This window comes from Pteronotus mesoamericanus, unplaced genomic scaffold (assembly GCF_021234165.1).
Source record: "Pteronotus mesoamericanus isolate MK-2021 breed Mesoamerican mustached bat unplaced genomic scaffold, CSHL_Meso_final contig_557, whole genome shotgun sequence".
In the NCBI taxonomy this organism is placed as follows: Eukaryota; Metazoa; Chordata; class Mammalia; order Chiroptera; family Mormoopidae; genus Pteronotus; species Pteronotus mesoamericanus.
Window position 1 is genome coordinate 7699596 of NW_026555200.1, and position 10077 is coordinate 7709672.

The window sequence follows — 10077 nt, forward strand, 5'->3', positions numbered from 1 at the left end:
GCACAGAACCAGCCTCACAGGGCTGCCTCGGGCGGTGCCGGTCAAGGACGCCCTGGGGCCCCTCGTGCAGCAGCTGCTCTGCAAACCAGCATCCCCGCTGTCATCGCCCTCTTGTCCTGTGTCATCCAGAACTGGAGAGAAGACTATGTGTGGTGGAGAAAGTATTATCAAAAATTGATTTGTCTTTAGATGCATTTACTCAAATTGCATTCAAGAAGGGAAGGAGGTTGTACCTATTCCAATGAGTCAGAAAGGTTAAAAGTAGCTTTACTAGGCCCTAAGATCTCTCTTATCTTACAAAAGTCTCCCTTTTCAGTGACTTTCAGCTTCACCAAGTTCTGGCATGTGAACCCACAATACGAATTCTATATTAACTCTTTTTAATCCAAAACTGAATCACAGAATGGTTTTGCCAAGTACACCGATGTGGTTAAGAGTTCTAGGTCTTTGGCTAAAGTCTAGACAATACATAATAGAACAAATATTCCTAAGAACTAAAAGCAACATAGAAATTAAGAATGATAAGCAACCAAGACAGGCCCTATGAAGTGTGCTATCTTGACCAAATTATTTAGCCACTTTTTTTTTCCCTTTTATTGATTCTGTAGAGAAGGGAAGAGAGGGGGAAAGAGAGGAAGAGAAACATCGATGGGAGAGAGAAACACCAACTGGTTGCCTCTTACTTGTGCCCTGACCAAGAATCAAACCCGAGACCTTCTGGTCTGCAGGACGGCACCCACCGAGCCGCAATGTCTTGAGCTTATTTAACCACTTTTGACCAACACTCCCTCATCTGCCAAATAAAATATTACACATCCTGTAATACCGTTATAAGGCTTAGAAATAATTATATCCAGTACTTTGTCACTAAACTAGCAAAGAACAGGTGCTCCATGAAAGGCAGCATTGGAAAAGGCCCAATCTCCCTCTCCCTCTCTCAACAAATGCACAACAAAAAAGCTGAGCCTTCTCAAATAATCACAAATACTACAACACAGGTGTGAGTAAAGAATTTCTCCAAATTTCTACAGATGAGTCACAGTACACCCAGGAATTCAACTCTGTTCACCTCAGCAGGGGGCGGGGGAGAAGGTGGGAGACGAGAAAGAGGACAGCTGGTCCCAACACCGAGGCCGCCAGTCCGTGAGGCAAACACCCTGTGCAGGGGTGTGAGATGAACACGAATCGGCCGCGGCTCGCACAGGCCTCTACAGCGACCCTGCCTGGTCCAGCGAGCGGACCTAAAGAAACGCGGTTTGTGTGCAACACAGCTCCTAAACACAGCCGGTCTACTCGATGCAAGGGACATTGTCCCCGGCAGTGACGGTATGGCCGCACTTTACTCCAGGAGCCGACTTCCTGGGCAAATCTGACCAACGGGACTCTGCCTTCCATGGGACCGCCAAGCCCCTGAGCCGCCAGGTGCCCCGAGGTTCCTTTCCTTCAGGTGTTAGTGGCAGGCTGAAGGGCGTGGGAAAATGGCAACGCCCAGCTGGGTCAAAGAAGTGCGTGCTGTGATGGGAGTACTGACGATCTGCCCTAATTATCCAAGCCAGTTAAAACAAACAAACAAACAAAACAAATTGAATGGGAGAGGGTTTGGGGGACCAGGTGAAAAAGAGAAGGGATTAATAAGTACAAACTGGCAGTTACTAAGTAGTCACAGGAGTGTAAAGTATAGCCTGGGGAATACAGTTAACAGTAAGTATTGTGACAACTACGTATGGTGCCAGGCAGGTACTAGACTTACTGGGGGGACCACTTCATAAGGTACATAAATGTCTCGTCACTATGTTGTACACATGAAACTGATATAATACTGAAAGCCAACTATAACTGAAAAACATTTTAAATGCAATAAATTTTTAAATAAGTTTCAGTTTTTGTTTTTTACCATTTCTACGTAACACTCTACAGAATTAACAATTCCTAATCTGAGTCTTCTGCTGTCCCTCTAAGATTCTCCTATTTTTCCTAAAGCCCAAAACGAACAACAACAGAAAGTCGGCGTCCTCACACAGAAGCACAGGCCAGCCGTCCCGCTGAGCGCTCCCAGGGCTGCGCACAGGGGACCGCCAGGGCAGGCTGCTCGCCCGGCCACGCCAGTGGGGCCGCCCTCCGCAGCCTGCACCCCCTGCAGCAGCGGGAGGCCTGTGCACGACAGCCCACGTCTCTCAGACCTCAGCTTTCCATGCCACCCATCACGGGCAGGGACACAGGGCCTCTCTTTGGACCTGGACTTCAGCAACGTGTGACCTTAACCAGCGGTGTCCGGGAAGCTGTATTTACTGGGGTCCTGGGACAAAATACATAACTCATTTTCCTTTTAATCTCATCCTCTATAAATATTCTTTATTGGGTGTTTTATAATGTATCTAAAATGTTAAAGTAAAACATGTAAACAATTTAGAGGTAAATAAACATATGAAATCAGTTGAAGGGCTGTGTTCCAAAGTTCCAAAGAAATTTTGAAATCAATGATCTAAATAATCTACCAACTAAATTTCTAACACTGTTACCTCCAGCTTTATAAAATTCCTAAGACTACTGATTTTAATTAAGCAATAGCTGGTTTCAAATATAACTTCAAATCATAATTAAAATAAACTGCCAATTTCATATAAAATATAAAATTGAAGAAACACATACCTATTATGTGTTTTGATACATATAAATAAGCTGGATATAATATATAATATGGTATCAAATCCCTGTTTCAGGGAATACAAAGAAGCATACTGAATTCTTAAATAATTCACGATCTAGTTGTGACCTACTGAACAGCTCCCAAATTATACTATTTTGCAGACAGCCTACAATTAACGCTAATTCCAGCATATCCACTTTGCTTTCATATCTTAAATGTTTAAAATAATTAATAAATGACCAATTGAAACAACAGGCCTCTAAATTAGCTAATGCTTCTCCAAGTGAGTGTTCTATTTGAAGGGGAAATATTTAGGCAAATAATCAAAACCTACATACCTTAAAAGATATTTAAAATCAGTTGAGATGAGGTAACAAAGCTATGAGGTTCTAGTGAGTATTTCAGTCAGTAAACTGGGATAAGTAAAGAAACTTTCATCCATATAACCTCTTTCAACTCAACACAAAAGCATTCTAAACTGAGAAGTTGGAGCAAAATAGTCTTTAAAAAATAAGAATGAACAGGCTCCACTGTTTTCTTCCTGTGTCTTTTAACAAACTGTGTGCCCAATGCAGGGTAGGGTATTACATTCAATTAAACTTGGAAGTCAATGTTGAGCCAGCAACACAAATTGATTTATAACGAACTCTACAAAATCAGTAGCCCCAGCCACCTGAATTAAAGGAATATAATTTTCCAAGAGATAGACACATACCCAATTCTCACCACCACACTAAATGGGTACCACCCTAAATTCAAATATGCAGAGTCCAAACTAAGAAAGACAACAAAGCAATCCACCCACAGTAGTAAGACTCCCAGATTAAGATTTACCAAAAAAGGGAACATCATTCAAAGAGATAAACTTTTATTCATTCTAGTTCATCAAACTTCTTTCTAATAGGATGCCAAATACAGGATTTGGCAAAAGTCGGTTTACAGTTGTGAGTGCATGAAACACAGAGTTTATCCTTGAATTATTTTCTAGTAATTACTGTATTATTTTCCATACGAACAACTGTAAACCTCCTCTGCCCCACCCTGTATACAGCCTACTACACGGCCTTCATTCTGAATAGAAAGTCCTGGCACCACGGTACACCAGCTCCCCTCCATGCAAACCTGCATCACCAGAGGACTGGGAGCTGCTTCGCTAGTAGGAAGCCTGCCTGTCCCAACTCTGCGGGAACCTCACATCGCCAGACACTGCACGCTCTGCGGGCACCACGCTGATCCAGTTACTAGCTCATGACAACCAAGCACTGAGGTTTAGTGGAGGTACAGGAGAGTTAATCACCAAATGCAAGACGCCAAAATGCAGGAAAACACAGATAGAGGAACTCATGCTACCTTAGCAACTCACTCGGCGTGCACATCTTATAGTTTGCAAAGCAAGCAGATCAGAGACAGTTCAAGAAACATGTTGGTTTCTGTCAAATCCAGATTAAATATTCTTCTCATTTACAATTTCCTAGTTCAATATTTTGAATTTAAAGCTAATATAAAGTAGTACTATGCAAAATGACCTAAGAAGTTTGCCCTTCAAGAAATTATACCCCTAAAAATAGAAATTTATCTACCTCATTAGTGTTCCAACGGTGCCTCTCTTTGGGTAAACTTGAACATTTCGGCAGACATTCAAGCAGCTTTTTCGGTAAAAAGATTTTTACATGACTACTATTGCTGTTCCCATGATCATCTATAAAGAAGAAAACAATAAATTCAGAGAAAATCATAGAGAAAATCTCCTTTTAAGCACACTGGCAAGCTCAGAAACAGCAGCTCAGGTGAGTCACCGAGAGCCCCCGAGCACCGGCCAGCCGCTCGCCACAGTTAACAGCACTCACGCACACACTCACCAGTCAGAGGGCAGCAGGAGCCCGGTCAAGAGACTAACGCAGGACCGAGCTGCTGCGCCCTGCCCAGCCGGGGAACAGGGATTACCCGGCGGCTGCCCGTGACCGGCACGTTACTTCTACAGGTTCTTGCATCTGGTGTCCGTGAAGCCCGTCAAAATGGCAAAATGATTTAGCCTCACAAAACCCAGAAATCTTCTTATTAACCGGTTGAAAAGTTTTAAGGTTTTATCAGGGAAGAAGTCGTCTAATAAAATAGGACCATTTTATTCATAAAACTAATGCTACTTCATCCCCTAGAATACAAATGAGACTTATCCTTTCAAAAGCAAATTACAAACCTTCTAGATGTAAGGAATTCAAACCTGCAGTTAGCTAGGTAATACAGAGGCTGGCCTTTCTAGCCTAAATGAAAAATATACCACTTTAATTAACTCAATTTACATATATATCTAGATCATTAATGCATTACATCAAAATGTAACTCCGCTAAATTAGAGAAAGAAAATTCTGTTACATTCAGACTAGACAGCATGTCGTACTACCTGATAATCGGTCTCCCTGATACTTTCTAAAAGAGATCATTTCCTTTATTATTTTATTCATTTATTTATTTGCACATCATTTCCTATGTCATCCCTGTAACAAAGTCCCTTTGCCTGGCTCAAAATTTCTTGCCGGTCTTGGCGCATTTAGTTCCAAGTTTCAAATTACCCACTCCAGTTTTTCAATTGCTAAATGGAAGCCCCAATATCCAAAGGATGCACTGCGTTACCAGGTACTAAGGAGCAATGCATTAAATACTAAACACTGAATTTGCTCCAGAAAGTCACAGGTAAAATAACTTATTTTGATATTAACAAGATATAACAGAAACACTGAACTCCAAGTTAAGAGTCCAGGATTCAGGCCCAGTTCTGCTACTTACTAATTGTGTGACCTTGGGTAAGTTACTTAATATCTTCAGTTTTCCTAAATCGAGGAGAATTAAACCATCTCTAATTCTTATCCAGGCGTTAAGTCCCTACAGAATTGTCATTCAATGACTACATATTTACCAATTAAACAGCCTTAGGTGGCATCAGGTATTAACAATGTTAAAAATGAAGTACAATAATATATTTTTCCCCATTGTTTACTATAACGTTGCTTAGCATAGTCTATTTTTTGAACATGTGAAAAACATAAAAGAATAAAAAATATTTTCTACAGTCACAGTAAAATCCTCTCCAAACATTTTTCATCTGATTTACACATTTCTTCTCAAGGAAAAGATCTTAACAGGAAAATATTGGGCAAAGAAATAAAGTCTAAAAAAATTTACTACATCATATGGAAATATTTTATAGGGAAGAACTTAGGACTGAGTTTTAGCGTACTAAATCTTTTTTGGTCCATGAACTACAAAACCAATTGAATTATAATGCCCCTCTTCTAAGTCTACAAGCAGTATAAAACTCGAAAAACTTCAGAACTGGCTGTTTTGAAGAATCCAAAATTTTATTTTAATAGCAAAATAAACATTAAAAAAAAAATCTTGCTATGGAACCAAAAAGTGTTCAACAAAGACAAGTTCACAGAGCTCTGTGTTAACTACCGCCCAGAAAACCCTGGTAACCGTGGGTGCTCGAGCGCGCTCCCTGCACGCCACCCCCCGAGGGCGGGCCACGGCCCGTAACGCTTGAAAGTGCAGAACACCAAACCACAAGAGCCTTCCCCGCCTTCCCTTCTCTCTGCCCCTACAGAGGTTTTGTTCTTATTTTTAAAATCTCCCGTGATGTGTACAATTCTGAAAGAGAGGAGAAATTCTAAAATCTATGCTCAATTCAAACATTCACCATTTACAGGGTGCCTTTTATGAAAACAGTGCTGTGCTAGGTGCTCAATCGATGGCATACCCTGAATTGTACGTGTGTAGTCCTATCGTTGAGAAAAAACACTTAAAATATAATTTTGAATAACGAGAGTATTACACCTCAGCCTCTCAGCTTCTAGGCACAGCCTGATGTCCACTATCTGTCCTTTCGGCCTCTTGGAGGAACCAGCTGTCCCAGTAACATATAAAGTGTATCTATCTAGGCACAGCTGTGCGTACCTGCGTGTACTGTGCACGCACGCACGTGTGAAGGGGGAGAGGCAGAGAGAACTCTTCTCAGCAGCAGAGTAACTAACTGCTCCAGAAGAGCCTTCCAGCAGCTCCTGCTCTGATAGGGAATCTGGCCACGGTGAATCGGCCCAAAGGCTTTTAAAGAGGAAAAGGAGAAGGGCTGTGTAAGCACCGACTCAATCAGGTTTCTAAATATAGCACCTTATGGGGATGTACAGCCTTGGGTTCAAAAGGAAGAGGAGTATGACAGGCCAATGAGTTCCCCTTAATCAGTTTTTAAACTGTGCTGTTCTCAGAATTTTAGGTTCATGCTGAATATAAATTGGATGTTTTTAAGAAACATAACAACGGGGAATTTTCCCACTGTGCATTATGAAGATGGCAATTTTAATGCTGGGAAAAAGAATATTAGGAACTCAAACAGGCAAAATGTTAAAGATCTTATTTTCAAATTTCAGTTTTTCCAGTTAAAAGTATGATAAAAAGTAATTTTACTTTTCCATTGGAAAAGAACTGCTCACATGGCTACACTATAAAAACTGTCCTTTTTAATTAAGAGCTGCTTTTTCATAATTTTGAAATAACTACACAGGATATAATACTTAGGTAAATCCATGTGCCCACTTTGAAATCCCTGTCACAGCACCAGGACCGGCACAGCGCCCTGCGGTACCGGTGACCATGATGGACACGCAGTGCTTTCAGCTGCGCCTCAGCATTTAATGCAAACAGTCAACTCTGCCCTGCAAAATGGAACTGCCAACCAAATACAGTAAAAACACTTCATTATCATTACCCAGCGGAATATTCATGTATGATATATGACTTCAGAAAATTATTTTCTAACCTCCTTCACAATAAAAATAACAGGGAAGCTCTTGAAATTGACAGATGATTTGCCTGGCTGACAGCTATAATTCTAGGGAATGAACCATCCTTTCCAATCAACCTTCAAATATTTTCCAAATAATAATTTCAGACACATAGTATAATTTAACTAAAACTTTCTAAGTTATACAAAAATGCTCATTCACTTAATCAGGCAAAAAATAGGCTTCTTGTTTTCCTGTTTTATTTCTAAAAATTGAGGTTCACATTGCCAAATCCTTTATTTAAACCCAAAGAAACATATGTGGCCTTTTCCTTGGAACACACAGTGGACCTCTGCAAAGTGAACTGTAACTATATTAACTCTAACCTGGAAATGATGCACCCATTTTATTCTGAGTCATAATTAATAAAAATCAAATAATTTTGGTTCTGTGAATAATTACAAACACTGTTATTCAGTCAAGTTGATTATGATTAATGTCTCAACTTCTAGACCAAACTGCTCAAAATAAGTCAGTAAAACAGTGTATCAAATTGCTAGATCTTATTGGGAATATATTTGATCAACAACTTGGAGTGGTAAAATTAAAAGGAAGCTCTACAATTTTCTGTTTAGCTCTAATTATTATGTGCTTCGATTTAATTAGTAGGATAGGAACTGATTCAGGAAAACATAACCACATACTGTTCTACTCAAGTCAGCACAGTGCTCGCAGCAGCAAATATTGCCATTACTAACATAAGCCCTTCAAATCACTATTCATCCAAAATAAATATTAATTAAGCACCAATGATGTGCCACCATTGGTATGATTTCTCTTTATTCTTTTCCAAAGAGATTCTCCAAAATGAGTTAAACTCAGTTGTAATTATCCAAAAGATATTTACAGTTTAAAAAAAAAGTTTTTTAATAGAAAAACATAACTAGTTTTGCTATTTAACAACTCCTTTCCTCTTCTTAAGAGTGTGAGATCTTCAAATCTTATCCTATTTTTCAGGTGGCCCAAATTTACCCTTTTATTCTGTCAATCACAGTATGAAATCTCTGGCCCAGGTTTAGGTCAACTCTTAACCCAGGTTCAACAAACTTCTATGTATCTGCATTTACGTTTTTGGTCTAAAAACAGGCGGGCGGGGCAGATAACGTGGTGGCACGGGTGCCCTGTGGCCAAGCACTTCTATTTGGGTTCGGGGGCCTCTTCTCCTGCTTTGTTCCATTCAGTGTCAACTGAGCTACATGTGATCGGGTAGATTTACTTTCTGCTGTTTCTGAGGGAGCCAACATTTGCGGGGTCCATGCTAGGCATCCAGGAATTTCTATGGCACTCCTTCATTTAACCCTCACAAGGACCCATCAGGGCATAATCACCCCCATTTTACCGATGAAGAACCAGAGGGTCAGATTAACTTGCCCAAAATCTACAGCTAGTAAGTGACTCAAATGGGGTTCACACATGACCTGTGGCTTTTCCTACATGCCTCCCACTCTAAAGTCATCTGGAATTTGACACCAGAATTACAGAACCGTTGTTTTGGTATCTAACATTTGCAGAGCGCTTTGAATTTCCCATGTGGTTAAACCCTTTGCCTTTTTAATCCTCATAGAAAGGTTACGAGGGGAGTATTCCTTTGCTGCCCCCAGAAGGATTAAGTAACTCATCTAAGATCACACAGCAAGTTAACGGCAGAACCCAGGTCTTCAAAACGCTGATCACAGGCTATCATTCCCTGCGCTATGACGGTGGACACACTCTCGCTGCCAAGCCCACCCCTTCCTGTAAGTCAAAAGCTTTTCGAATCCTACCTTCTAGAGGTGGCACGGTGTTGAGAACACAGTAGGTGCTAGTTCCGCAGAATACACTTTGGGAAACGCTCTAAGGAAACAGAAAATAAAATGTAAAACTAATCTTTGAAAAAGATATACACTGGCTCTTCTGTGGTCTTCCTGCCAAAGATGCACAACCTGGATCAAACCCCAAAGGAGGAACAGTCTACAAAACGACCGGCCTGTACTCTTCCAGAGTGTCAGGGTCATGCAAGTCAAAGCCTGGGAGGGAGCCGTGTACTGAAGGGGATGCAGAGACAACCGAGTGCGGCCCAGGGCTCTGGCTGGAGCCTTCTCTACAGGTGTTAGCACTGGGTCAGCTGGCACAACGGGAACAGCATCTGGGGCTGGGGTGGTAGAAAAGTCTCAGCATTGGCTTCCTGATTTTGACTACTGTGTTGTGGTTATGGAGAAGAATGTTCTGCTTGTAGGAAATACAAAAATTTTGAAGGGGGATGAAACGTTTGGCAACTTATTCTCACATAGTTCAAGGCTGGGAAAGTTCTTTGCAACACAGTTTTTCTGGAGGCTTGAGTGTTGCAAAATTTAAAATCTATGTGTCTGGAAAAAAGATATTTCACATGTATTACATGCAAAAAAAATGTCTAAGTAGGGGGCGTATGTGTTGTAGACAGTACATTTGCACTAAGAAGAAACAATGCCATGCTCATTTTGCAGCTCAGTCCACACTCAATGACATTGTTACCCGTTCCCCAACAGTAATCCCAACACCCAGCTCATCCAGAAGAACCTATGGACAGTATGGCCGGTGCAGTAGGTCAGGAGGAAGTTGAAGAACAGGTGTCTGCTT

General features: G+C 41.0%; 1 protein-coding gene across 1 annotated transcript in view; it reads right to left on the reverse strand.

The window, feature by feature from the left end:
- The window catches only part of CAMTA1 (calmodulin binding transcription activator 1), a 723509-nt gene extending 714246 nt beyond the window's left edge, over nucleotides 1-9263 (reverse strand). Inside the window, exons 1-2 of the mRNA XM_054579829.1 lie at nucleotides 9246-9263; nucleotides 4228-4346 (exon numbers count right to left, since the gene is read on the reverse strand). The gene's annotated coding sequence lies outside the window, so the exon portion shown is untranslated. The remainder of the gene's footprint in view (nucleotides 1-4227; nucleotides 4347-9245) is intronic.
- Nucleotides 9264-10077: the final 814 nt, after the last annotated feature.